This window comes from Brachypodium distachyon, chromosome 5 (genome assembly GCF_000005505.3).
Source record: "Brachypodium distachyon strain Bd21 chromosome 5, Brachypodium_distachyon_v3.0, whole genome shotgun sequence".
NCBI lineage: Eukaryota > Viridiplantae > Streptophyta > Magnoliopsida > Poales > Poaceae > Brachypodium > Brachypodium distachyon.
The window spans coordinates 4,507,978-4,534,631 of record NC_016135.3 but is presented as its reverse complement, the minus strand read 5'-3'; the positions used below and the strand labels follow the sequence as shown (position 1 = coordinate 4,534,631).

At 47.3% G+C, this 26,654-nt stretch overlaps 1 long non-coding RNA gene across 3 annotated transcripts; it reads right to left on the bottom strand.

Moving 5' to 3' along the window:
- Window positions 1-12,937: 12,937 nt before the first annotated feature.
- On the bottom strand, window positions 12,938-17,530 carry LOC104585288. Of its 3 annotated transcripts, none has more exons than XR_732917.3 (5): window positions 16,941-17,530; window positions 16,574-16,649; window positions 15,747-15,908; window positions 13,762-15,277; window positions 12,938-13,403 (listed from the first exon to the last, which is right to left on the bottom strand). It is a non-coding gene; the product is annotated as an uncharacterized LOC104585288 (long non-coding RNA). The 3 variants fall into 3 exon arrangements; XR_732918.3 differs by having other exon boundaries at window positions 15,747-15,881; XR_002960962.1 differs by having other exon boundaries at window positions 15,747-16,649; window positions 16,941-17,529.
- Between the last annotated feature and the right edge of the window lie 9,124 nt (window positions 17,531-26,654).

The window sequence follows — 26,654 nt, the reverse complement described above, 5'->3', positions numbered from 1 at the left end:
AATGTCCTGCCGTTTCCATTCCTCTTCCCCTCTATCTTTTCCAATTCCACCAAATAATTGTCCACGTTCCTCCCTTGATCAAGTGCTATGTAAAGAAGTAAATAATTGTCCACGTTCCTAGCTTGATCAAGTGCTATATAAAGCAGCTGCTGCAGGGCTGTAGGACTACCATGGGAGAGCAGCAACAGGTAGCGAGCTCAAGGTCACCGACTTCGTCCTGGCTGAAGCTTTCTCGCCATTGCTACCGCCACCGCTAATGACAAGCCGCATTGCCGCCCGAGATGCCGTTGGGCGGCTGGGCGCCATGCCGTACCGGTCCGTGGACCTGTGGAGCGTCGGGTGCGCCTTCGCAGAGCGGCGCGTGCGGCGGCCCGTGCGGGAGCAAGTCCACCGGATCTTCAATCTCTGCAGTTTGCTGCCCAATGCCTCTGTCAAATATTGTTTCGGCCGCCGCCCTGTTGCGCAGGTGGTGAGGTACGTACAAGAGCCGCCGCCGCCTGTTCCAGGTGTGTACGAGAGCTGGCTGATGGGGACATTCGTGCCAATCGTGGTGCCAGACGAAGCCGCGTTCGGGTTTCTTTAACGCTGCTCACTACTTCTGTCGAGTACTCGATCAAAATCAATTCCCAAGAAACAGATGGTTTTAAGCCGACACGGGGCCTTCGCCAAGGTGATCCCTTATCACCATATTTATTCTTGCTTTGTCCGGAAGGTCTTACAGCCTTGCTTGCCCACGCTGAAACTTCTGGTCAGATGCAAGGTGTTCAAGTTTGTAGAGATGCTCCTGCCGTGTCCAACCTTTTATTTGCGGACGACTCTCTAATCTTGATGAAAGCTGATGTCCAAAATGCCAATTGTCTGAAATCTGTTTTAGATCAATATTGTGCTGCTTCCGGTCAGCTCGTCAGTGAGGCTAAGTCCTGTACTTTTTTTCAGTCCATCTACTCCCGCTGACCGGTGAGAGCAAGTTTGCACCACCCTAAACATCTTGACTGAATCTCTGACGGATAAATATTTGGGGCTGCCTACCCATGTTGGTGCTGAAAGAAGCGATTGTTTTCAATATCTTGTCGACAGGATCAGTCAACGGATCAATGGATGGAAGGAGAAAACTCTCTCACTCGGAGGGAAAGAGGTGCTTCTCAAATCGGTTGCACAAGCCATACCATCGTATGCAATGTGTGTGTTTAAAATCCCTAAAACCATTTGTAAAGTGATAACCGACACAATATCGCATTACTGGTGGGGTGACGAGGAAAACCAGAAGAGGATGCATTGGATGGCGTGGTGGAAGCTATGTGTGCCAAAAGAGCAAGGGGGAATGGGCTTCCGGGATATCCACTGTTTTAATTTGGCTATGCTAGCTAAACAAGCGTGGAGACTCATTGATAATCCCGAGTCTTTGTGTGCAAAGATTCTGAAGGCTAAATATTATGCGGATACCAATCTCACTTCAGCCAAACTTAAGAAAGGGGCGTCTTTTACTTGGCAGAGCATTATGGCAGGTCTTCAGACGCTGAAGCGTGGCTGCATTTGGCGAGTAGGCGATGGCACTAAGATTAATATTTGGGAGGACCCTTGGATCCCACAGAATCAGTCGAGGAAGATTATCACCAGACAAGGAAATGTCCTTCTGTCCAAAGTCAGCGAGTTAATTGATCCGGCGACCGGGCAATGGGATATAGAGCTCGTGGAAGATTTGTTCTGGCCAGTGGATGCTAATAGTATTCTGCAAATTCCAGTGAGCAACTCTATGGAGGATTTTGTTGGCTGGCACTACAACCCCTCGGGCACCTTTCCCGTTCGTTCTGCTTACCATGTAGAATGGCAACATCAACACGGGAAGCGACCGGTACGGAGTTCTGGTCAGGACTATGCGACACTTAACCCTGTGTGGAAGAAACTGTGGCAGATCCAGGTTCCGGCAAAGGTGAAGATTTTCTGCTGGAAAGCACTTCACAATACAATTCCGGCAAGAGCCATTTTGGCAGATCGTCACATCAAGGTTAGCCCCCAGTGTCCTGTTTGTTGTAAAGGACCGGAGGATATACAACACGCCATATTCACTTGTGATCGAGCGCAATCTGTTTGGAAGCATCTGGGACTACAAGCAAACGACAATTGACGAAGCCTGCTCGGTGGACAGATCAGGTTTTGTGTCGCTAGAACATCTTATTTGCCACAAGAATTCCAAGTCTCCCATTCTGGGCCATCCTCCGCTTCAACCGCTTGTTGCAATCACGGCGTGGTATCTTTGGTAGGAACGCCAGCAAGTTGTGAAGGGCGAGCAGGTGCAGGAGACTAAGCGGGCTGCTGCATCAATCCTTTCCCTAACGGTGAATTATGTCAAATCATACGACAACTTAGGTTTTTCTGGCAGTGCATGCCGCGCCGATCTGCCAGGGTCGGCGTACCGGCTGGGCTGGTGGAGACCAGCAACACGCCCACACACGTTCCGACGCGCACGAGGGCAACAACACACACGCGCTAGCTGATCCAAGGTGCAGAACCAGACGCACGCCTTCCCTCGTCCGTTGATGCCTCTCAAGAACCCCACTCTGACGGCCGTGTGTTACAGGAACCGCAGTCAAATCGATCGTAATTAATTCCCGTGCGAATCGAACAGCTCCGCCTTACCTGCCTACCATAAGTAGTATATGGAACAAACACCTCCGATTTACCGGGCAGGTCACAAACCAGATCCAATCGTGAGGCTGCTGCGGCCATGCCGATGCTGCGTCGTGTCCGGCGGCGCAAGGCCGAGGAGGACCGCCTGAGCGCGCTCCCGGACGATCTGATCCGCGTCATAATAAACAATCTGGACACCCGCACGGCGCTGTCGACGGCGCTCCTCGCCAGGCGATGGGCGCACATCCCTCACGAGCTGCCGGCGCTGGACCTGAGAGTCAGCGACATACTCCCGCCGCAGCACAACCGGACCGTCGCCCTCCGCCAGGGCGGCTTGCCACGCGACGAGGCTACGGCCACCATGCTCGACGCTCTCATGTCCAGATGCGAATCCCTTGCCATGAGGGCCTTGGTCGACGGCGTCACCAACTTAATCATCTTGCCAATGCCATTGCCAGCCCAAGAAGAAGAAGAAGAGGGTGGCCGGCGCACCAAGACACTGCGTCTCGAGTTTTTCCAGACGTCCGATGATGCCGTCAACCGCCTGATCGCCGCCGCGGTCGGCGCATGGGGAGTGACAGAGCTGGAGGTCGTCGTCCTCAGGTCCTACCGCAACAACGACATCCAGGCACCGCCGGTCGTCTACAGCCTTTTTTTCCCCGACGACAACGACTGCCTCCTCAAGTCGCGCATCCGCAGCCTGACCCTGGGCAACCACTGCTCCGCTCTCCCGCCAGACCTGCACAGCTACGGCGCGCTCACCGAGCTCGTCTTGCGGGACATGCCGGCTTCCACGCCCCTCGATGTGTACCAAAAGGTGTTGAACGAGTGCACACGGCTGCAAGTGCTGCACCTCACATCCTGCCGCTGCACGGAGACCAGGCTCGACGACAGCATTGTCGTGCTGGACGCGCCGGCTTCGCAGCTGAGGGAGCTCGTTCTGGAGGAGTGCTCGTTCATGGTGCTGGACCTGCGCGACCTCCCGATGCTTGCCCGCCTCGCGTGCCGCCTGACAAACACCTGGAGGATCAAATTCGGCTCGCTCCCCCGCCTCACGCACACCAACCTCACATTCAACCAAGAAGATTTCGTGTCAGAGTATAACGACAGGTTCGACCAGTTCCTCGACGTGTCCCCCACCATGGCCAACCTCATTGTCCGACTGGACGGGATCAAAAGATGGATCGGGCCCAAGCCGCCGGACAAGCCGATGATCCACCTCAGAAGGCTCCTTGTCGGCAACCTGCCTCTCAACTGGGACATCTCGTGGCCACGCGGCCTCCTCATGACTGCTTCATCGCTCGAGGTCCTGCACATCCATGTGCCTCGCTCTGAGGAGGCCGAGCCCGAATACCGCTACGGGGTCTTGCTCGTGGGGTTTTGGGAATCGCACGCCCCCCTTCGCCTTCGGCACCATTGCCTCAAGGAGCTCGTCATGTTTGGCTTCCAGCAGCGGCACACGGTGTTTCTCAAGTATGTTGTGAGCGTGTGCACGTCCTTGCGACGCGTTGTTCTACGCAAGGATGGCCATGTCCGATACAATGGACTCTGGGATTGGGAGATGGTCGTCCAGCAAGCATGTCTGTGGAGCGATGAGGATGAAATGGCGGTGAGAAGAATCATCAGCTCTGGCCACAGCCCTCTTGTTCAACTCATCTTGGGATGACTCTAGCTTTATGTGTTGATCAGTTCATATATTAATTGATTGGAAAAACACACACATAGTGAACGGCAATAATAGTAAGATCGATCTTAGTGTACTGGTCTCATGCGAGCCATTTTTTCGAAGTAAAAGATTGATATTTCAGACCTATATAGTGCTAGGAATGGCATGTGTAAATGTCTATAGAAGTCAAAATGAAATGAAAATACCAAAACAAAGTAGGAATCATTCAAGGATCAACTTAACATGTGAGAGAACCAGCGTAGTGGCCCGCGCACTTGCGCGGGCATCATCTTTAAGAGATAATATGAAATTGAAGTCAATGTTGTATTTGTATCATTCAAATTTCAAAATCAAGGTGAATAGCCAATTAGCAGACTCTCAAACGTATATATATAATGTGATACCAGATTTGTTTGTAGATTAAAATGGAAATAACAAATAATTGACCTTTTTGTTTTGATAGAGGTTGTTACGATGGGCATTCACATCTATTTGAACACAAGATGGTTTCATTAGCACATATTTGTAGAGCAAAAGCTAGACTGCACTTTTTTTTTGTTATGTAGGATTAATCGTATATTGTTTCTTCATCCCAAAGAACGCCAAATTCTAACAAAACAACGTTGTCTTGCTTATATTCATTAAGTAGTATCCGAATAAATCAGATACCTAAAATTGTGTACATATTTTTGCTTGCCCTTTATTGCAAGAATTAATTCTCCATGTCGCTGATCCCCGAGTTTGATCCTTCATGTATCTGGAATCTGGATACATAGGAGAACAAAAATCATACATATTTCTGCTTGTACAATATTCCAATAATTATCCACGTCCTTGATCCCCAAATTTGATCCTTAAGTATGGCTTGTACAGCCAACCAATGCATTCTGCTGAGCTCACCTTGTACAGTACCAAGAGGAACCTGGTCACTGACAAATGCCCGGTCAGCGAGACAGACATTGAGAGGCAGCGGGGAACAGGGGAAGAAGACGTCCGCGTGGGGAGGGAGGGAGGCAGGTAGCGGGGAACGGGGGTAGAAGGCGTCCGGGCTGCCTCCTATCCGGAGCTCCGATCGAGTACTCAGGAAGACGATAGATCAGTTCGATCTTGGATCCGTTCTTTTTATGCCAGAAGAAGTGTCGATCTGTTTTCTTGTGCCAAACCGACAAAGCCCATAGCACTTCTTCGTTTCCCTTTTTGGTTCCAAGAAGATGGGCCGCGAAGCAAGCCATGGGCCTCAGTTGCAAGCAAACCACCATGCCTCAGACCATTTGTTAAAAATATATTATTTTATGTATAAAAAACCAAACCGGTTTAACTGGGTGAACCGGCGGTTCCACCGGAAAAACCTGAACCGAGAGCCTCGCTGGTTCGGTCACCGGTCCGGTCTTCAAAACTAGGCGGGGAAGGGAATGCGGCGACGGGGAAGGAAAGGCGGCGATGGAGGGAGGCGGCAGCGGGACGAGAAGGAAGGGCGACTGGCGGCGGAGGCCGAAGGGAGACAACTAGATGCGGAATAGCTAAAGGGCGACCTGCCCCACCACGGGTGAAACCACAGGACTGAGTCCAATTTAATCGTTGCTGGTCCAAACCAAACCACACCAGATCCAAACCTCTTTTGTATTGTTACCAATCCAGCCCCACCCATTTTTCTCTTCCATCCATTTGAGCCCGCGCCATTCCACCCCACATCAAAATCCACACCGAGAAGCCCATTTAAACGCGCACCAATTACCAGGCCTACCGGCGAAAGGCCGTTCCCTGGACACACGATCCACTGGAAGAGCACCCAAATCGAGCTCAAATTAACTGGTATTATTTCACCACAAGGACTAAAGAGAAAATCTATCCGGTGAACAGATCCGAGAGGACACGAACTCACCTACACAGTTCCGTCGCCCCCAGATCTTCAATTGGAAACCAAGCGACAGCTTCATCCATGGCCGGAAAAGTGCCACCGTTTGTGACCAAACTGCTTTCCTCACCGCCGCCGGGAACAGAGACGGCTCCCGATGACATTTGCTCTCTTCTTTTTCTTTTTTTACTCACCCGATTCAAATCCTAGCAGCTCTGCCATATACCCACGGGCTTCAAACCAATACCACTCGTCGCCATGGGTGGATGGAAATTTTCGGACTTGAACATGTTGTTCGAACAGGCCCAGGTTCGCGCATGAAACATGTTCCTACTGGCCCATCAACGACAACTTATCCTGTGCCAGCCCATCACAGACACACATGGTCATGTTCCTTGAAATTTCAAACTTCCCACCAAACAAAACATGGACGGCCCAGTAGTTTCCACTGTTTTCTACGTACAACTGGGGCAAAAAGACACAGTCTCCCAAAATCGATCGCTCCCATTGGGCCACGCTACCGAGATCACTGGCTCCCATGAGCTAAAAATCCATGTTCTGGTCACAGTGCTAGTAACAAAGGTGGTATCATGCCTTGCCACCTTGATATTTGGGTGATGTGGCATATCATTAAATGGTGAAAGAAAAGATAGTAGTATCATGATATGATACCGGTAACATAACGCTTTCCAAAGCATGATGTGTCTTGAGAATCAATAAATGAATGCCCTATGATACCGTGCTTATAATACTATGCATTACGAAGATGGTAACATAAAGTAGTATCATATGCATAACTCTATGTTACTCCCACTATGAACAGCCTAATGTTCGTAATCTAACAAACCCCTTCATGGAAAACTTCTATGATCACCTTGTCATCAATACCGAGATACCAGATTAAACACACTTTATTTTCTCTTTAAGAAATAGCAGTAAGTGCTAAATACCAGGTACCTCTGAAATTATTCTCTCGCTTTTCTCTGCTACATGATCCAGCTTTCATAGGTTTGACCTCTGTAAGGACATCAAAATACATAGTAAACAAGGCAATCCAAGATATAAATCTTTCAAGTAAGGCATCCTTCCGTACCACCACTTTGTCATTTTCTTTATTCAAAATGATGCTTCAGACCATTCCTCCAATTCTGACTTGGCCAACTTATCCTTCTACATTTCCATAGCCCATAGGTGACACAGAGTAAGCCCGCAACAGGAGAGAATCCGTATTAGTAATTACATATCACAACTCTTACAAAATTATACATTGTAAATTCCAAAGAGAGTTATTGAAGACCCATCAAGTCATGGATTTTGAAACAAAAAGCATTGTGTTGGACCTTTAATTTTTTAGATTGTACTAAAGGCATACTTTTGTTTTCTCTTAACTATTACTGTTATCACTACATCACGGTAGAATACTGGACGCATTCCAAAGTGCGTTAATTTTTGTTTCAAAGTGCGTCAATTTTATATTTGTGGCATTTTAAAAGTGTTGAATATATTTGCGTTGGCAAAAAAGTATTTGACGCACTTTTATTGGCAAAATCTGCAGTTAAAGTGCTAAAAGTGCGGTTAAAAAATCAAAAATAGCTACATTTAAACAAAGTGTGGCTAGCATAGTGCGGGCAAACGTTGTATGGTGAGATATTGTGTGTTTGTTAAGATCCGATGCCCTTATTTTCAGAAACCACAAGCACATGAAGCAGAGTTGAGTTGTGAACGATAAGAAAGTTTCAAGCGTGTCACTGCCTGCTTCCCTTACAAACTGCAAGTCGGTGCACTAAAAACCTTTGCGTGCCTTACAAAAACAGTAACATTGTAAAAATAACCATACTATTGAGTATTAACAGGGATAAATATACATATTGCATCAAGAGAACACAACACAGTTACAAAGAAGATTTAACTGTGGATTTCTTTGTCCTCTTCTGATCATCGGTCACGCCGTCCTGTTCGCCCCGTCTTTCTCGTCGGTACTTTGCCTCCTTTCCCTGCTCGTGGGCCTCCTATAGGTGGCTATCGGGCCAAAAGCCTGGAAGCCTGGCAGGCTTGGCCCGGCACGAAGCTAAACGGGCCTTCGTTTGTACTTTGCCTCCTTTCCCTGCTCATGGGCGGCTATCGGGCCGGGCTTTTCGGAAAAGCCTGGAAGCCCGGCACGAAGTTAAGTGGGCCGGGCTGGCCCGAAGCACGGCTTGTGTCGTGCCCGCGCCTCACCCTCAGGCCCGACGGGCGGGCCGGCCTGATTAACAATTGTTTCTTTTAAAATTTAAATACTACACATGTCACAACGCAGGAAATAAAACCTGCCTCCAACCATCTTCGAACCAACGACCACCACTTGTTCCTTCTCTCGTCCGACCATTAGACCAAGCGAGCTTTTATGCTTGTCACCGCACAAGCCGCTTTTTGACCCAACCCACATGGTGACACATCTAAAAAGGCCGCCGGGCTGCAGTTTTTTCACGGGCTTTTTTTCAGGCCCGTCGGGCTTTCAGTGCCCGGGCCGGCCCGGCCGCGCTTGGTGCCGTGCCTAGGCCTTAAGGTGGCCATTTGGTGCCAGCCCGGCCCGGCCCTTCTATTGTCTGGCTTGGGGGGTCGTGCCCTGGCTAGGCCCGTTTAGTTGGGGACGGGCCGGTGCCGGGCATGCCGGCCCGATAGCCACCCATAGGGCCTCGTGTGTGGCTCAGGGCAGATTCTTGCAACCGGGGGTGGGGTGAGTTTCTTGCGGCCGGGGCTTAGTCTCTTATCCTTGCCCCTGTTCCTCCCTTGCCTTGTGCGACTGGCTCCCTTTCCCTGCCGTGCAAGGACAGCCACCCTCACCCAGCTATTCTCTTTCTTTGACTCTGCACTTTCCTTGACCATGAAGGATGGCCGAACTTGCCGCTTTGGGCGCCTCGCCTCACCTCTGCTCCTTTTCCTCGGTGAACCTGCCTCTTATGCATCACCGCTACGGGTGCTGACCCCACCTCTGTTGGATCACGCGCTACAACACGCCCAAGGTCCAGATAAAATCCTTGTGTCTAGTTCGTGATCGTGCATGTGAGACTTCGGAGCGGATCATCGGAGCAATTCCCGCGCTGCCACCGAACCAAAAGTCCTCGGGGTCAGAATTCAGGCACCGACATAAATGTCCAAGCACACGGTAAATCAGAATTTCGCGGCGTTACCAGCAAGGCAGCGGGAGCTAACCCTACCTCTGTTGGATCACACGCTACAACACGCCCAAGGTCCAGATAAAATCCTTGTGTCTAGTTCGTGATCGTGCATGCGAGCCTTCGGAGCGGATCATCGGAGCGATTCCCGCGCTCCCACCGAACCAAAAAAGTCCCTGGGGTCGGAATTCAGGAACCGACATAAATGTCCAAGCACACGGTAAATCAGAATTTCGCAGCGTTACCAGCAAGGCAGCGGGTAATCCCCCCTCCACAATTCGAACATAAATTCTCAATAACAAAAAGTAAGGGAAGAAGGGAGCAAAATGAAAGCCAAGTGTAGGGGCAAGGAGACTCTCACGGTCCCGGATGGTCTCACAGAAGCTCCTCCTGTCGGCTCCATTTCGCAAGGAGGTGTCAAAGTGCATCGGCATGGCTGCCGGCGAAGGACGGCACCTACTGGGGTTATGGTCCGCGGAGGCATCGATTCGGCCTGATGCCGGCATTGGGGGGGGGGGGGGGAGGGATGGAGGCATACGGGGTTGCCACCGCCGCCGCGGGAGCTAACTTCTCTCTAGTTCCAATGAGGATGACAAAGCACAGGAGGCATTTTATGTGGTTTAAGCTGTTAGCTATGGCAAGAATGAACTCGATGAACACTCAGAGACGAAGGTTTGTGCTGCATAAGCGTTGCAGCTTTTCTGGGCTTCTTCTCCTTCTATTTATTCAACGGGAAAGGAAACGGTTGCCTCCCCGATCGGCCCCTCTACTGCATCGTGCCATCCCACGACGAGAGCCAAAACTGGATCAAGCATCTACTGGCCACGGCATGCACAACAACCTCGCAATGCTCGTGGCCTGATCAAAACAGAAATGGATCTAAAGCAACATAAAGATAAACTGAAAGCTAACAGTCTAACAACCGAAAGCTACTATTATTTCCAACAAACTCCCCCTAATTAGTTGCCTTTCACCTGGATCGTCCCAATGCGCTCGCGCAGCTCCTCAAACTTGGCCCGAGGAAGCGCCTTGGTAAGGATATCAGCGAGCTGCCCATTGGTGTTGATGTAGTCGACGGAGATTTTCCCTTCCTCAATGCACCCTCGGATGAAATGATGCCTTGTCTCGATGTGCTTGCTCCGATCATGAAACACCGGGTTCTTGCATAGTTGGAGCGCCGCTTTGTTGTCGATGAGGATAGTGGCGACCTCTGTATCAGCTCCAAGAAGATCGCCAATTAGACGCCCGAGCCAAACTCCTTGGCACGCGGCAGTGGTGGCAGCAACGTACTCCGCCTCGCATGATGATAGCGCCACCACTCTCCGCTTCGATGACTACCATGTCACCGGGCTGCTGGCGAACAGAAACAGCACGCCGGATGTGCTCTTCCGGTCGTCCACGTCGCCAGCCATGTCCGAGTTGCTGTAGCCAACTAGACATGCTGCCTTCCCCTTCACGAACTGGCAGCCATAGTTGCGAGTACCAGCAATGTACCGCAAGAGGTGCTTGACGGCGCCGAAGTGCTCCGTCATCGGATTCTCCATGAACCTGCTCACATAGCCCATAGTGAACGAGATGTCCGGCCTCAAGTGCACAAGGGCTCCCGACAATGCAGCGGTAGAGCGTCGCGTCCACCGGCGGGTTCTTGCTCTCCTTGCTGAGCTTGAGCCTGGCCTCCATGGGCACATGCAAGGGGTTGCAGTCCGCCATGCCAGCCTTCTAGAGGATCTTGTCGACGTACCCGCCCTGGCACAGGGTGATGCCGTCTGCGTCCTGGCGCACCTCCATGCCGAGGTAGTAGGTGAGCTCACCCTGGTCGCTCATCTTGAAGGACTCCTTCATCTGTAGCTTGAAGCGATCAACCTCGTCTGCATCGGTGCCCGTCACAATGAGATCGTCGACGTAGACGCCAAGGAGCATACGCTTGTTGCCGTCCCCACACGCATACACGGCATGCTCATTTGGGCTCCTCGTGAAGCCCAGCTGTGACAGTGTGTCGTCCAGCTTCATGTTCCACGCGCGAGGGGCCTGACGGAGCCCATAGAGCGCCTTCTTCAGGCGCAGCACCTTGCTATCACAGCCGTCGCGTACAAAGCCGGGCGGCTGCACAACGTAGACTTCCTCGTCCAGCTCGCTGTTGAGAAATGCCGATTTCACATCAAGGTGGTGCACCTTCCACCCGACGTGGGCGGCAATGGCGAGGATCGCACGGAGTCGAGCCGGGCGACCGGCGCGAACACCTCGTCAAAATCGATGCCGACCTTCTGCACATACCCCTTAGCGACCAGACACGCCTTGTGCTTGATCACATTCCCGGCGGCGTCCTTCTTGATCTTGTACACCCACTTGAGGGCGTTTGCCTGTAGGTAAATCGGTCAGCTCCAAGGTCTCATTCTCCTCGATGCACTGCATCTCATCGAGCATGGCAAGGCGCCAGCACTCGTGAGGCTCGGCAGCCTCGAACGTGTCCGGCTCGTCTGCCGGGAGGAGAAGCAGGCGCTCGGCCTGCCCAGGCGGCGTGCGCCCGGGTGTGTGCAGATCAACAACGCGCCGGTAACAATGATGCGTCTCCGAGTCGTTGTCGGCGTCGAACATGCTGGGTCGTACGGCGCAGGTGTCACGAACTCCAGGGGCCGCGCGGCGGGTGCTGGCGTGCGTGGTGAAGTTCCTGCCATGGCACGCGAAGAGTCTGCAGCGGCAGCTGGAGTGGTGTCGCCTTGCACTGTAGTAGATCCAGCGTTGTTGCTGGGTGTTGCCGCAGATCCTGCCGCGGCAGAGCGCGCGTCAGAAGCTCCCCCGAATCCTGGCACAGGCAGAGTGAACTCCATGCCCGTTACCTCGTCGGCTTGCTCCCCCCACGCCCAGCTTGCGCCTTCATCGAAGACCACATCGCCGCCCATGGGCCTCAGGTGCAAGCAAACCAACCATGCCTCAGCCCATTTGTTAAAAATATATTATTTTATGTATAAAAAACCAAACTGGTTCGACCGAAAAAACCTGAGCCGAGAGCCTCGCCGGTCCGGTCTTCAAAACTAGGCGGGGAAGGGAAGGCGGCAATGGAGGGAGGCGGCAGCGGGAGGAGAAGGAAGGGCGACTGACGGCGGAGGCCGGAAGGAGATGACGAGATGCGGAACAGCTGAAGGGCAAGCTGCCTCACCACGGGTGAAACCACGGGATTGAGCCCAATTCAATCGTTGCTGGTCCAAACCAAACCACATAAATTGCAGTCAATGTTGCAGTCATGATAAATTGTTATTTTACACTTCCCTGCAGAATGGGTCTTGTGATCAGTTACTAAGAATCATTGGATTTGTGGTTCTGAAAATTCTTGCCATTGTTTCTTGGTATCTAACATTGCAGTTTCAGTGGCTGTAATGCCTCAGTTTTGTCTGCGCTCGATTTTGTCTTTGCTTGGGACAAGCAAAAGTTTAAGTGTGGAGGGGTTGATCGGCATCTTATTTGAAGTGTTTTTCCATGCTTATTTGCATTGTTTGATATTGAATTCATCCAATTTGGTGCACATTTGCATTGATTAAAAATACTAAACCGGCAAAAGAAGTACTTTATAGCAGATGCTATCTTTTTGCATTTTAGTGCGACAAGGCACTTATTCTTCAATTCCTGGGGTTTGCGTGAGGAATCAAACAAGTACATTAGCTTTGCAAGGACCTTGTTGGCATCGACTTTGCTTGAAGAAAAAAGAAGAAAAGAGAGAATAAGAGAAGGACCGAACAGTAAAAAAGACAGTCACGTGGCCACCGACTCCTCTCCATCGTCCCACAAAAAGCAGCACCTCTCCATTAGATGCTTCGTTCTGGCTTTGGATCCAAGAAAAGGGGAGAGAAAGGGGAAAGCAAGGTCGAGGGCGTTCCTGGGGGCAGATCTGGATCGACTGGGAAGAAGAGAAGAACTCCAACACATCGCCATCGTCAAGCTACCGAAGAAATTGCAGCTCTAGTCTGCCCCGGTCTCCTCCCTCTGCTTTCTCCTGCTTCCACTACATCGAGCAACGTCTGCAGCAACACCTCTTCAACGAAATCTTGGTGAAAAGTCAAGAATACACTTCCAATCTTTAGTTGTTTTGCTGATCTCGTTGTGCCTGTAATCAAGAACACCTCTGTTAGTAGCATCTTAGTATTTCCTGGTGCTTGTGCTTGTGAAGTTTTTAAGTTCAGAACTTTGTTGTTTTGCACCTTCATCTTATCACTTCAGATCAGCTATGATTGTGTGTTTCAGTGTATAAATTCCCTACGAAAATAACAAAAACATAGCACAGCTTTTATTTCTTGATTTATTTTCCATATCTATCCTGCTCTTATTCTTGCTTCCCTTGCTTGATTATTGTTGGAACTGAGTAAATTTAGTAGTTAGCGTGTTCCTGTGTGTGTGGTTGCTTAATTCATGGTGTTTGAATCATTTAAGATTTCCTCGTCAAAATCTTGTTTATTTCAGTTTACCTTTCATTTCAGTTACTGTTCACATCATTGAGAATTCAGAAACCAAATTTTGATTTGGCTGAGCTGTTCGAAACTAAACTCTGCTAGTACTTTGGTCCCTGAGAATGAACACGACAACTCTATATTATAACCAGACCACACTCCGGCTGTAGTGCGGCGGGAGTATGTCGCTGACCCTCAGGTCCAGCGCCGGCCGCTCGCGAGGGATGCGCGCCCATCGCCTGGCGAGGGCCGCCGTCGCCAGCGCCGTGCGGGTGTCCAGCTTGTTTGTTATGACGCGGATCAGATCGTCGGGGAGCGCGCTCAGGCGGTCCTCCGCAGTACTCTCGCTCTTGCGCCGCCGGACACGACGCAGCATCGCCATGGCCGCAGCCTCGATCGCGATCGGATCTGGTTTGTGGTCCGGCCGGTAAAGCGGGAGGTGTAATTTGTTCTAAATAGGCAGGCGGAGCTGTTCGTCTGGCACGCGAATAAGATAAGATTCACTTCCTACGCCCGGAGAGTTAATTATTCGGGTCCATGCAGGCGTTGCCCGATTCCTTCCTATGGCCTGGTGCCTTCTTCCACCGTCTTTCACGGTCCTCCATCCTAATCCGATTTTGCTTTTTCTTTCCTTCCTTCTTATCCTGGCTGGATAACGGCCTATATAAGCAGCTTTTCTCCGTTACTAGCAAGCGAGCACATGCACGCACATTCTAAATATGATATACTTCCTTCGCCCGGTATTAGGTGCCGTAATTTTGTCAATATACGCATTCTAGTGTGTTCGTACAGACGTCATTATACAAAGTCGTTGTGAAAGGAGTAGAACATGTCCCGATGAAAGCATGTCTAGAAGCTCTAGAAATCATCCTATCGCAGATTTGATTCTCTTGAACACATGCATTATAATTGCTTCAGGGTTCCTCCGTTTCTCTTAACACAAACAATAGTCAGAGATCGATATAAATAAATGAGAGCAGCAAGCAGTAACAAGAGAAAAATATTCCTGTTTAAGAAAAATCAAGATTGATCATGAAAACTGCACTATGCAAAGTGCCAAGTGAAACAAGAATGCAGATTCCACCTAAACAATGTGTGTGCGTTTGTTGTTATAAAGATACTGCACTTTCTTGTCTGACAAAAGAATCATAAAAAGAAGGAAGATGCATGACATATATATAGTTCTACATATCACCTGCTTCTGCAATCACGGAACCTAACACGTCGCATGTAAAGCAACAAACTTTGTCAGTCGCAAGAAATAGAAATTTCTGCCACTTCTGCAAAGCCTAAACATCCACGGAGAAATATCGGGCCATCAATAATTTCAGGTTGCTTCTAGATGTAGCAGCATCAACAATCTCAAGTTGCTGAAAATAAAATTGAATCAAGAGATTAAGTCCAGAATGATCAACAGACATACACATGGATCCAACCTGATGCAACAATCTTTTTTATAAAAAAGTCCTTCTATTTCCATGTTCATTTGCTTCAAGTGTCTCTTATCATCACACCATGATTGTATCACTGATACCTACAAGTTCAGGCAGTTTGCTGCATAGTTAACTTGATGTAGTCTGCAAGCGATAAACTTAGTTGAAAGCATTCCAAATTTAATTTGCAGCAAGTCATTATTTGGACATTAAGAAGGCAGAAGCATCACTTATCAGATACATATGTTTTAAACAGGATCACGAGGTAAAAATAAAAGGTGCATATTTGTTGTCATAAGTGACCAATACTATACGAATATCTCTAGTTGCAACTTCAGTAGTACATGGTGTTTGCAAACAGACAAGGTGATAATGCAATGGGAAAGGGAAGTTGTGTTCTGACTGAAATAAAAACTTGGGACAAGGGTTTCAGTTTTCAGTGAAGTCAAGGTTACATTTGCTTGATATACAATACTACAAAGAAATGAACCCATAGCTTTATGTTTCAGAATGACGAATAAACAAAAATGAATTAGCAGATTTGCTTGTGACAACTAAAAGTGTACTCACCAAGAACACCCGTGTAGTACAATAGTGGCAAGTCAGGACGATTGATCTTGAAAAGTAACTGTAGTTTATTGATCAAAGTGCATCTTTGCATCCGGTCATTCCCGACACAAGCTCACCTGCCTTGTATTCAACCACCTTGCTCATGCCAAAAGTATACATAACCTGGTCAGATTGAATTGCACCCAGAGAGGTAGTATAAGGTTTGCAGTGAGGGGAAAGTTCAGAAGAAAATGCTGAATCCAAGTGCAGTGCTGAACAGAATACAATAGGATACACATTCAGGTAAATTGAAAGGTAATTTGTGGTAAAGCTTGAAACGGAACAATTGTTGCATAAAGCATGAGTCAGCACTGCGATATATATAAGCTAGCATCACGACGAACATTACCTCCATCGCTATGCCCTTCTACAATATACAAGGTAAAAATTGCAAACCAAGGTAAAAATTCAGAAAAAAGAAGTCACTTTCAAACTAAGGAAAGTAATGAAAACATCATAGGAAAAGTTCATAAAAGCCATATAATTTCCGTGACTATTGACACGATCAGAGGTCAGACGTCTAACAAATATAAAGTCAGAAAAGCCATATAATTTCTGTGACTACTGTCAGGTTAGATAAGCTGCAAGTTCCAGCAGTGTATGTAGGCTCACATTCAACAATGGACACCATGCACATGATCATCTAGCCATCCCAGACAACTCCAGATTGACAACGATGCAAAATATAACTATGGTGCATCCAGCCATCCATAACAGCTATAGAAAGTAACAGATAGGGTAACTACATAGCCATTGTGATTACAATTAATCTACAGTCAGAGGAGAACCTAATTGACGGGCATCATAGAATTCAGATAACTCCCTTCGCCTTCCTTGAGTGCCCCCCATGATGCCTCCAATGCCCTGTTCACAATCAAAGACGTCATAATAAATCAAGCATCATGGCTCAGTGTAGAAAACAAATCATGAAAGACCTGCAGTCAACACAGAAACACACCAAAATTCATTGTTCAGCATATTAGTGGAAGATTTCACAAACTAACATCGCTAAACTATTTAAATATGCCCTCGGAATTGAATTTACTAAAACATCCTAAAGATCAAATCCACGTATATAAAATTAAAATTGCGGAGATTCTCGATTCAGTCCCTAGGCAATGCGTGGAAGGGATGGGGGCCTGATAGGACGGGCACCTTTTACACGGGCGACGACTGCATTGGCGGCTGTTGGCTGAGCGACCTGATGTCCTGGAGAGTGACGCCGACAGCGTGACTATGCGGGAGGCTCGGGGCTGCGGCGGTGCGAGGTCTCGAGGCGCGGCCCGAGAGGTGGCGTCAATGCAGGAGGGACGCGGAGAAGAAGCCCGAGGAACGGCGGTGGCGGGCACGGCGGCCTTGGAGGGAGGGCAGAGGCGGAGGAGCGGCTGCGGGTCGCGAAAGGGGCGCCTGGTCGCGTGCGGGGATGGGCAGCTAACAAGCGGGGCGACCAGGAGGCTGGGGCGCGACGGCGGCGGGTCGTGGCGGTGTCGGACCTCGACGGAGATGGCGGGGCGGGCTGGAGGGCCTCTGTGGCGGCGGCGGGAGGCGACGGAGACGGCGGGGCGGGCTGTGCGGCGGCGGCGTGGGCCCGAATCTGCTGGAGAGGCCGGAGTGCAGGAGGCGGCGGGAGGGCAGGGGCGACGGCAGGAGGCGGCTGCACAGGCTGCGGCACCCGCAGGGGAAGGGGAGGAGGAGGATGCGGCTAGGGAGAGAGACAGGGGCTGGCGGGGCGACAAGAAAAAAGAAAAAAACTATTCGGGCTGAAAGATTCTCTGAAATTTCGGGGTTAACGGGTAATCACTGATCACACATAATTAAAAAATAATTTTTGTTTAGTGAGTTTGATTGCGGGGTTCTAAGTATCCCGTGTACGTTTTGTTAGGTGAACGTTGGAAAAAACATGTTGATGACTTTATAAGTAATAGAGAAGAAATATGTGAGACCCTGTTTTATAGGTAGGGCTTGCCTGCGCAGTGTTTCTTTTGGCAGCGCTCGTTTTTTCCGGCGGTTGCTATTCGTGGTTTGAATTGGGGGCGGACGGTGGTCCTGTTCGGTGGCTGATCTCGTGCTGGTTCCGGCCGAGGGTTCAGACGTTGACGAATTTGGTGGGCGGTTTGTTACCGTGACTTGATTTTTCTTAGAAGCATTAATGTAGCATTTATAATGTCGCATACAAGGTACATGATACGTACACAACAAAGATAACTCTTGCACAAGCGACTACTAAACGAAGAAAACATACAAGAAAGCATTTGGAAGTCTTTGTGCCTGAGCCATCGACCGCCGCCATCTCTAGCGCCGCCTCACCGACCACCTGAGACTGAGAGAGAGAGAGAGGGGGGACGGAGACCAACAAACCCGAATTCAATGTGGCTCAATTGCTCCGCAACAACTTTATGGACCTCACAAGAAGCTCGCCTGAGACGAAGCCATTGCCGTTGTGGCTCATCGGCCGGGGCCGCACCCCGAGCCTGCCGCCGAATTCTAGATCTAGCCCATCCTGTCGACGCCATCGAGGAAAGAGGCAAGATCCGCCGGACTCGCACCACGACCCCAACACAGAAACGGTCGCCTTCCAGCACGTTGCCAGTTGGCTTGTTTTTTTCTAGAATTAACTACGGTTAACACTCGTCGATACATACTGGACCAAATGAAAGTGTAAACATTGGCAAAAGATATAGCTGCAGGCCATGGAGTTTCGTTAAATGCTCTAAATAATTGTTATTATTGTTTTACTCAATTTCGTGAAATTTCTTTTTGTGTAGCCCTCAATTTAACCTGCTGTTCTTTTGGTTGGTCTTTTTGGAAGTCTGACATAACTTTTTTTTTTGACACAAGCAGAACTATCTTTTGACAGGATACAAATGGGACATACTCAAGAGACAATATCTTGATGTTTATTTCATCCGAGTTGATAGTTGTAGTTGAAGACGATGGATGCCAGCTGGCTTGTTTTTTTTCTAGAATTAACTACGGTTAACACTCGTCGATGCATACTGGACCAAATTAAAGTGTAACATTGGCAAAAGATATAGCTGCACGTCATGGAGTTTCATTAAATGCTCTAAAAAATTGTTATTATTGTTTTATTCAATTTCGTGAAATTTCCTTTTGTGTAGCCCTCAATTTGGGCAGAAAATTCTCTGGGAACGGGCCGCACGTCCTCTCCCCTGAGGCCCCTCCTAGGATGCTGACAACTCAGCTCAAGGCACCAATCTTAACTCGTCTCTGAATCCTCAAATACTATTCCGTACTTCCTACTTGTTTGTACACAAAACGTATCTGTATCGTATTGGTCAAATACCAGAAAGAAAAACCCATCAACCCCAATCGGTCAGATCCAGCTGCATCTCACGGAAGCGATGGAGCCGGCAAGCGTTCGACTCGCCGCCGCCGATTCCTGCTCACGGTCAGCCCAGCCGCCAGTTCCTGCTTGCGGTCAGCCCCAGCACGGCGCTTCTGCATCTCGCGGAAACGTAGGTGTCGGCGAGCCCCCGATTCCCCACCGCCGCCTTTTGCTCGTGATCCGCCTCCACACGGCTCCGATGCTTGTCGCAGATGCGCTCGCGCCGGCGCTTCAACTGACGGTGGAAACAAAGCTCCAAGCAATGCGATTCCACAGTTTTCTTTCCCTCTTGTATTTTCTACGGAGTACTATAATATTTTTACTGAACTATGTTATTGTCTTATGCAGGCAGTCACGATCTTGTTCAGACATTTCTGAATTCCTCACATTCAGCTAGCAGAGCTTCGTTCTCTACAAAGCTTTGTTTCCATTAGAATGCTAAATTGCCAGGATGTTTCCTTCGGTTGTACACCGTCTGCTAGAGTGCTAGTGCTATGCCTGTAGACTCAGAGTCACAATTATTCTGTGAAATGCAGGTCTATATGAGGTGAAGCAGGAGTATTTTGGTACTACACTTAGTGTTGAGAAATTAGAACATTGTACCAGTAGACTTTGTGTATTGTGAAATTGTAAAAATACCAGTGTGTATATATCAGATTGATGAATGAATGAACATGTGGTTTGCTGCCCTCAAATTTGAGATTGTTTGAAATATTTTTCTGGTAATCCTACTGCTTCTATATACTCAATGATACTTCAGAATTCTTGACGTGAGCTGAATAATCGATGGGCTTGAGCTGAAGCTTTAATGCACTTGGAGAAAGCAAGCACTTCAGGTCCAGAGCATCATTTGGGGCGAAATTTACTAATCAAAGTTTCAACAATTTTAGCAAGCACAAAAGAATTAAAGAGAAGCACTGTACAATGGTAAAAGCAAATTAACAGACATATTGTCAATGGAACGGCGATGATGAGGGACGATATTGGTAAAACATACTCTTTGTAATGATCCAGTGCAGCATTACAGATATTTTAGTTCTAAAACTAGCATTTCTATATCGGTCTATGACCACAAGAAGGAAAACAAATTACTGCTATGCCTACTCCTTCCATCCTCCAGGATTTACATCAAAATCCAATCTTCTCGAAGTATGCAGCAACTCTGAAGCTTGATCATTTTGAAGTAGAAGGTCTGTAAATCCTCCTTGGATGAATGGACCAAACATGGTCGAAGAATCCCCATGAAAAGTATTATTTGTGAAGTGTGGTATTGTTGTAGTACCAAAACTTGTGCTGTCCTCAAAAAAACCCTATGTCATGAAAAGTTAGGCGGTGCTCAGAATTAATGTGGTACAATTATATTACACGGGAAGTATAAAATAGCTTGAGACATGTCTTACGGTAAATTGTTGAGGACCTTCTCGATGAAACATATTATTTGCGAACTGTGTCATTCCGGTATTAGTCCATGATCTTGCCTCCAAAGAACCCTGTGTCATAATAACTCTGAAAATATTTATGGTTGTTTTTGGGATAGTTAAATTACATGAAATTGTTTGTCAATAAACAAGGCCGAGTAATCTATCCACAGAAAATTGTTGAAGACCTTCTCCATGAAACATATAATTTGTGAACCGTGGAATTGGAGTATTAGTTATTGTGCTTGCCCCAAAAGATGCCTGTGTCATAATAGGTATAGAAACATTTAGAATTTTTGTGGTACAGTATTACATGAAAATATTAAAGAAAGTAGAGCAATCTGTCTTACGGCAAATTGTTAAGGACCTTCTCCGACAAAAGTATTTGCATTTACTGTGTTCCCGGCACCTACTATTGATGAACCATGTAAACAAGACAAACTCTACTATCTATGTAATTGAGAGTGACCAATATAAGAACAAGTGGGGTTGCATTGGTAGTTTCTTGATTATTCAAAGAATATCCTCTTTTTGCATACTTTGTCCGTCTGTGCAGTATATATTGCGATGGTAAAGTGAAAACCTCGTTGATATTGAACACTCGAAGAGCATGTTTGCACAACAGACCTATGACATCATAAAACACGGAGTAAGACAACATTTTATAAACGAACAAATGTTAAAAGATGATTACGTACCTTTGGATTCGTATCTTCTACAAAAACATGATACAAACAGATTCTCATGATTAAAGATGACTAGTGCCTCATCCTCAAATGCCACTGGCATCACCTTATAAGTTTTCACAGTTCCCACCGTGGAAATCATCTCGCACGTGACTGAAAATTGATGTTTGAACTGCTCGTCGAAATCAGAATAGAGCCTCCTTGTATATGACTCGGCTGCAGTCTTCAACATAGGTAAATTCCTTATATAAGTAACAGGTTTAGTCTTTCGTGACTTAAAATCTGCATCTAGTTCATTTTCACGAAGACTAGTAGCACACTTCTCATACTATACTAAGAGCTCTGAAAGGCAGAGCTTCTTGCGAAATTGTTCCTTGAACACATTGTTCATACCTTCACTCCTTTGAGTTGAGGTCATGTCGGCATGAAATGAATCATTGCGGTACACAACAGCCCAATTCTCACGCAAACCAAATAGCGTCTGTATCCATGAGTTCTCCACAAGGTCATATTCAATCAACAACTCTTGCCACTTCTGCTCAAAGTATGGCACTGAATTTTCTAGGTATACAACTTTCTTAAAATCAGCAAGAAACCGAGGATGGCTTGAAATTACATGGCTAAGATGCTTAGCGGCATTTTGATAAATGTGCCAAATGCAGAGGAAGTGTTTTGTGCTTGGGAAAACAATGCTAATTGCTTTGGCCATAGCTGCACATTGATCTGTGAAAATTGTAACAGGTCGTTTCCCAGACATTGCTGTTAAAAATGTGTTGAAGAGCCATATAAACGAGTCAGTGGTTTCATCACATAATAGTGCAACTCCGAAAAGAATGGTTTGCTTATGATGGTTTGTCCCAAGGAGTGGTGCAAAAGTCATTTCAAACTTGTTTGTCTGAAAAGTGGTGTCAAATGACAAAGCATCACCAAAACAAGCATAATCCATGATAGTTTGACCATCTGCCCAAAACAAATTAGCTATCCGGCAATCCTTCTCATCTAATTGTATGGCATAAAAAAAGGATCTTTTAATTGCTTGTTTTTAATGAACTCCAACAATGTTTGAGCGTCATGGACTTCCAAATACTTTTTGCGCTCGCGGCCAATATGGTTATTGCTATCCACCCGCAGAAAAGATACATGCTGAGGTCCTCCATACCACTGCTTGAAAAATTTGTATACATCTGCGGGCTTTAATCCCGCTTCCCTCATATGACCTATCACAACTTTATCTGACTCTATCAAACGGCGCTGTGACCGCAACATGTGTCTTTTATCCGGACTTGCGAGATAATGATTGTGCTCCAATACAACCTTCTGCACCCTCCAAACGCCATCCCGAGCAATACTAAACTGAATACGGGCATCACAACCGGACCTTGTTATAGCATTTTGTTTCACAGTTTCATGTTTTGAATGAGCCTCTCGTTCCCCTTCACTACTACAAACTATATGTTTCTTTAAATACGGTTTTATCTGGTCTCAACTTTGAGTGGCTCTTTCTAATGCTAAAACCAATCTTACCGGCATAATTATTGTAAAACTCGTATGCTTCCTCTTCTGACTTGAATGCCATCCCAACTTTAGGAACAATTAATGATTCACAGTTGGTATCATACACCTGCTTTCAAATATATATTAACTGAATTATACTAGCAAACCATGATTTTGTTTGCACAAACTAACACATGGATATGTACCTTAGTGGGGGGTGATGTTCTAGCTGAACCTGTTAACATGGTACCAATCAAGATCGATCCATAATTCCCCATCATGGAAGTAGAGCCAGCTGACGCTTGCATCGTTTTGTCACCAGCCACATGCAGAGTGCTAGCGGCAACTTGATCGCCGGACGAGTCGAGTGAAAAAGAAGGAACCAGTTGTGTGACCGCCATCATTTGATCACCGGTATGCAGTACGTTGCTGCCGTCGGCATTGGCTGTGTGCTGGGCGTCCGGGATCTTCACGCCAGTGGACGTAGGCGCTACGGCGACAGCGGCTGCGTACTGGTCCGCGGAGGTCATTGCATGTAAAGATTCGCCCGACTATGCCATGGCTCTCGGCAGAAAATTCTCTGGGAACAGGCCGCACGTCCTCTCCCCTGAGGCCCCTCCTAGGATGCTGACAACTCAGCTCAAGGCATCAATCTTAACGCGTCTCTGAATCCTCAAATACTATTCCGTACTTCCTACTTGTTTATACACAAAACGTATCTGTATCGTATTGGTCAAATACCAGAAAGAAAAACCCATCAACCCCAATCGGCCAGATCCAGCTGCATCTCGCGGAAGCGTTGGAGCCGGCACGCGTTCGACTCGCCGCCGCCGATTCCTGCTCGCGGTCAGCCCCAGCCGCCAGTTCCTGCTTGCGGTCAGCCCCAGCACGGCGCTTCTGCATCTCGCGGAAACGTAGGTGCCGGCGAGCCCCTGATTCCCCACCGCCGCCTTTTGCTCGTGATCCGCCTCCACATGGCTCCGATGCTTGTCGCGGATGCGCTCGCGCCGGCGCTTCAACCGACGGTGGAAACAAAGCTCCAAGCAATGCGATTCCACAGTTTTCTTTCCCTCTTGTATTTTCTACGGAGTACTATAATATTTTTACTGAACTATGTTATTGTCTTATGCAGGCAGTCACGATCTTGTTTAGACATTTCTAAATTCCTCACATTCAGCTAGCAGAGCTTCGTTCTCTACAAAGCTTTGTTTCCATTAGAATGCTAAATTGCGGGGATGTAGAATGCTAAATTGCCAGGATGTTTCCTTCGGTTGTACACCGTCTGCTAGAGTGCTAGTGCTATGCCTGTAGACTCAGAGTCACAATTATTCTGTGAACTGCAGGTCTATATGAGGTGAAGCAGGAGTATTTTGGTACTACACTTAGTGTTGAGAAATTAGAACATTGTACCAGTAGACTTTGTGTATTGTGAAATTGTAAAAATACCAGTGTGTATATATCAGATTGATGAATGAATGAACATGTGGTTTGCTGCCCTCAAATTTGAGATTGTTTGAAATATTTTTCTGGTAATCCTACTGCTTCTATATACTCAATGATGCTTCAGAATTCTTGACGTGAGCGAAATAATCGATGGGCTTGAGCTGAAACTGTAATGCACTTGGAGAAAGCAAGCACTTTAGGTCCAGAGCATCATTTGGGGCGAAATTTACTAATCAAAGTTCCAACAATTTTAGCAAGCACAAAAGAATTAAAGAGAAGCACTGTACAATGGTAAAAGCAAATTAACAGACATATTGTCAATGGAACGGCGATGATGAGGGATGATATTGGTAAAACATACTCTTTGTAATGATCCAGTGCAGCATTACAGATATTTTAGTTCTAAAACTAGCATTTCTGTAATCATTAACCTGCTGTTCTTTTGGTTGGTCGTTTTTGGAAGTCTGACATAACTTTTTTTTTTTACCGAAGCAGAGCTATCTTTTGATAGATACAAATGGGACATACTCAAGAGGCAATATCGCTTTGCAAGTGATGCTATAGAAAAACAATTATTGGGTCTGGATCAGAGGTAAGCCTTTTTTTCCTGCTTGTTTGTTCTGTAAACCAATCTGCCAGTGATTTCCTGTGCATTGCACTATTTGAGCTGCCAGGCTGTCATATGATGAAATGTTATGAAAGTATATGTTATTTATCCAAAAGCATATCCAACCAATTTGTAATAACAGGAAATTTAAGTATTATAGCTGAATGAGTAGCCCACCTATTTAATTGAACTATTTTCAAGTAGATAGACCAAGGACTTGTGACATTTGTATTTAAAACCAATAAGCACGAGTGAAAAGGTGTTCGCTTGTCATGTCCACGTGTCCCGCTACGGTTTTTCCTTGCGAGAATCACATGGTATTGTTTCTCTACCACCCCAGTAGTTTTGTATTATCACAATTTACAGGAGCATCGCAAAAAATATATTTTCTGAGCTCTCTAGATTTCTGAATTATTCATTTTCTTTGTTTACAATGAAACATCTGCATTTAAATGCAAGGAACTCTACGCTGCCCTGCCTTTCTAATCCCTACACCATGTCCGATGTAGTGCTTCCGGGCCACACCCTCTTCAACTCGTGTAGGAGGATATGCGGAGGCGGCGATAAAAGTGGCCGGAATGGAGATGCCCTGCAGGCTGGAGCCCTGGGTAGAGATTTCAGAGTAGTTCGGCTTGCCGCTCTGCTGCTTCGCTGACAACAGGGACGGAGGCATATCAGTAGTCCTTTTCTTTTCTTTTTCCCGAATTTTCAGGGTCACATTTCATCTCCGTAGTTGTATTTGATGTTTGTTGGAAAATTTGGCCATGTGTGAATAAATCAAGGGGCCATAAATCAATGCGCAATGAGAACAAAGGGGCAAAAAAAAAAAAACTACAACCCAGGAGGGCGCGCGCCCCAGCCTCTAGTGAGCTCACAATCTGAGGGCAAAATCTTCAACATTAACTACTACTACCATCACCATAATCTGTAACATCACAATTGTAGCAACAGAACACCTCGACCAATCCATAATATCCTACTCTGGAGCCTGGACCATCTATGCTAGCCAAAAGATGAACAGGTGTAATCTCGAAAAGGGCATATTAAAAATGCTCTCATTAGACTGGAATGCATGCCCAAAACTGTAGCTAATTATATACAGTTAACATTTAGTAATAAACTTGGGAGTAGATCTTACATACAAACTGCAAGCCAAAGAGGATCCTTGGGGATCCTTAATTCCAAAAGCCTGCTTCAGTTTGTCAATCTTCATTCTGCTCAACTGGATGAACTCAATAATGTGAAATGCCGAGTCGAAAACAGCCAACTTTCTCAATATTCGGTGGCTCATGGGTGACTCAGGAGGCACTCATGATTCAGCAAGATAGAGTAGACTTCCGAAGGCTTTAACCACCTGCTCCTTGCTTCTTTGAGAAGCATGTTGGTATCAGAACCTACAACCAGAGAAAAAACTAAATGAGAAGATACAATATTAATCAGTTTTGTAGTACAAAAGCCCGGCAGTGCAAAACTAACATGGAAACAATGACCTCTGGTTCTTTTGCACTGAACTAAGGTGAAACAAGAAGAGGAGTAAAATACTAACACAAAGCACAAAGCTGATAAAGTTGTACATTCAATCACTTCACAGTTGCACTAAACATTTAAAAGAACATATTTGAGAACTCGAACCCCATATCGTAGAAGGCCAAGGCGCAGCACATACCTAGCGGTGGGCTGCTGACGTGGGGCATTGAGGAGGAGGAACGCACGACCAACGCCAGCAGACGGTGCAGGCAGGTCGGCTGCATATCCACTGTGGTGTCTCGGGCCGGCGCTCTGCCCCAGCGGCTGGCAGCGATGCAACTGCGGCGGGGAAGTAAAAGAGACACTCGTCAGCTCGATCCTGATCGGGAGAGTAATTTGCGCAGATTC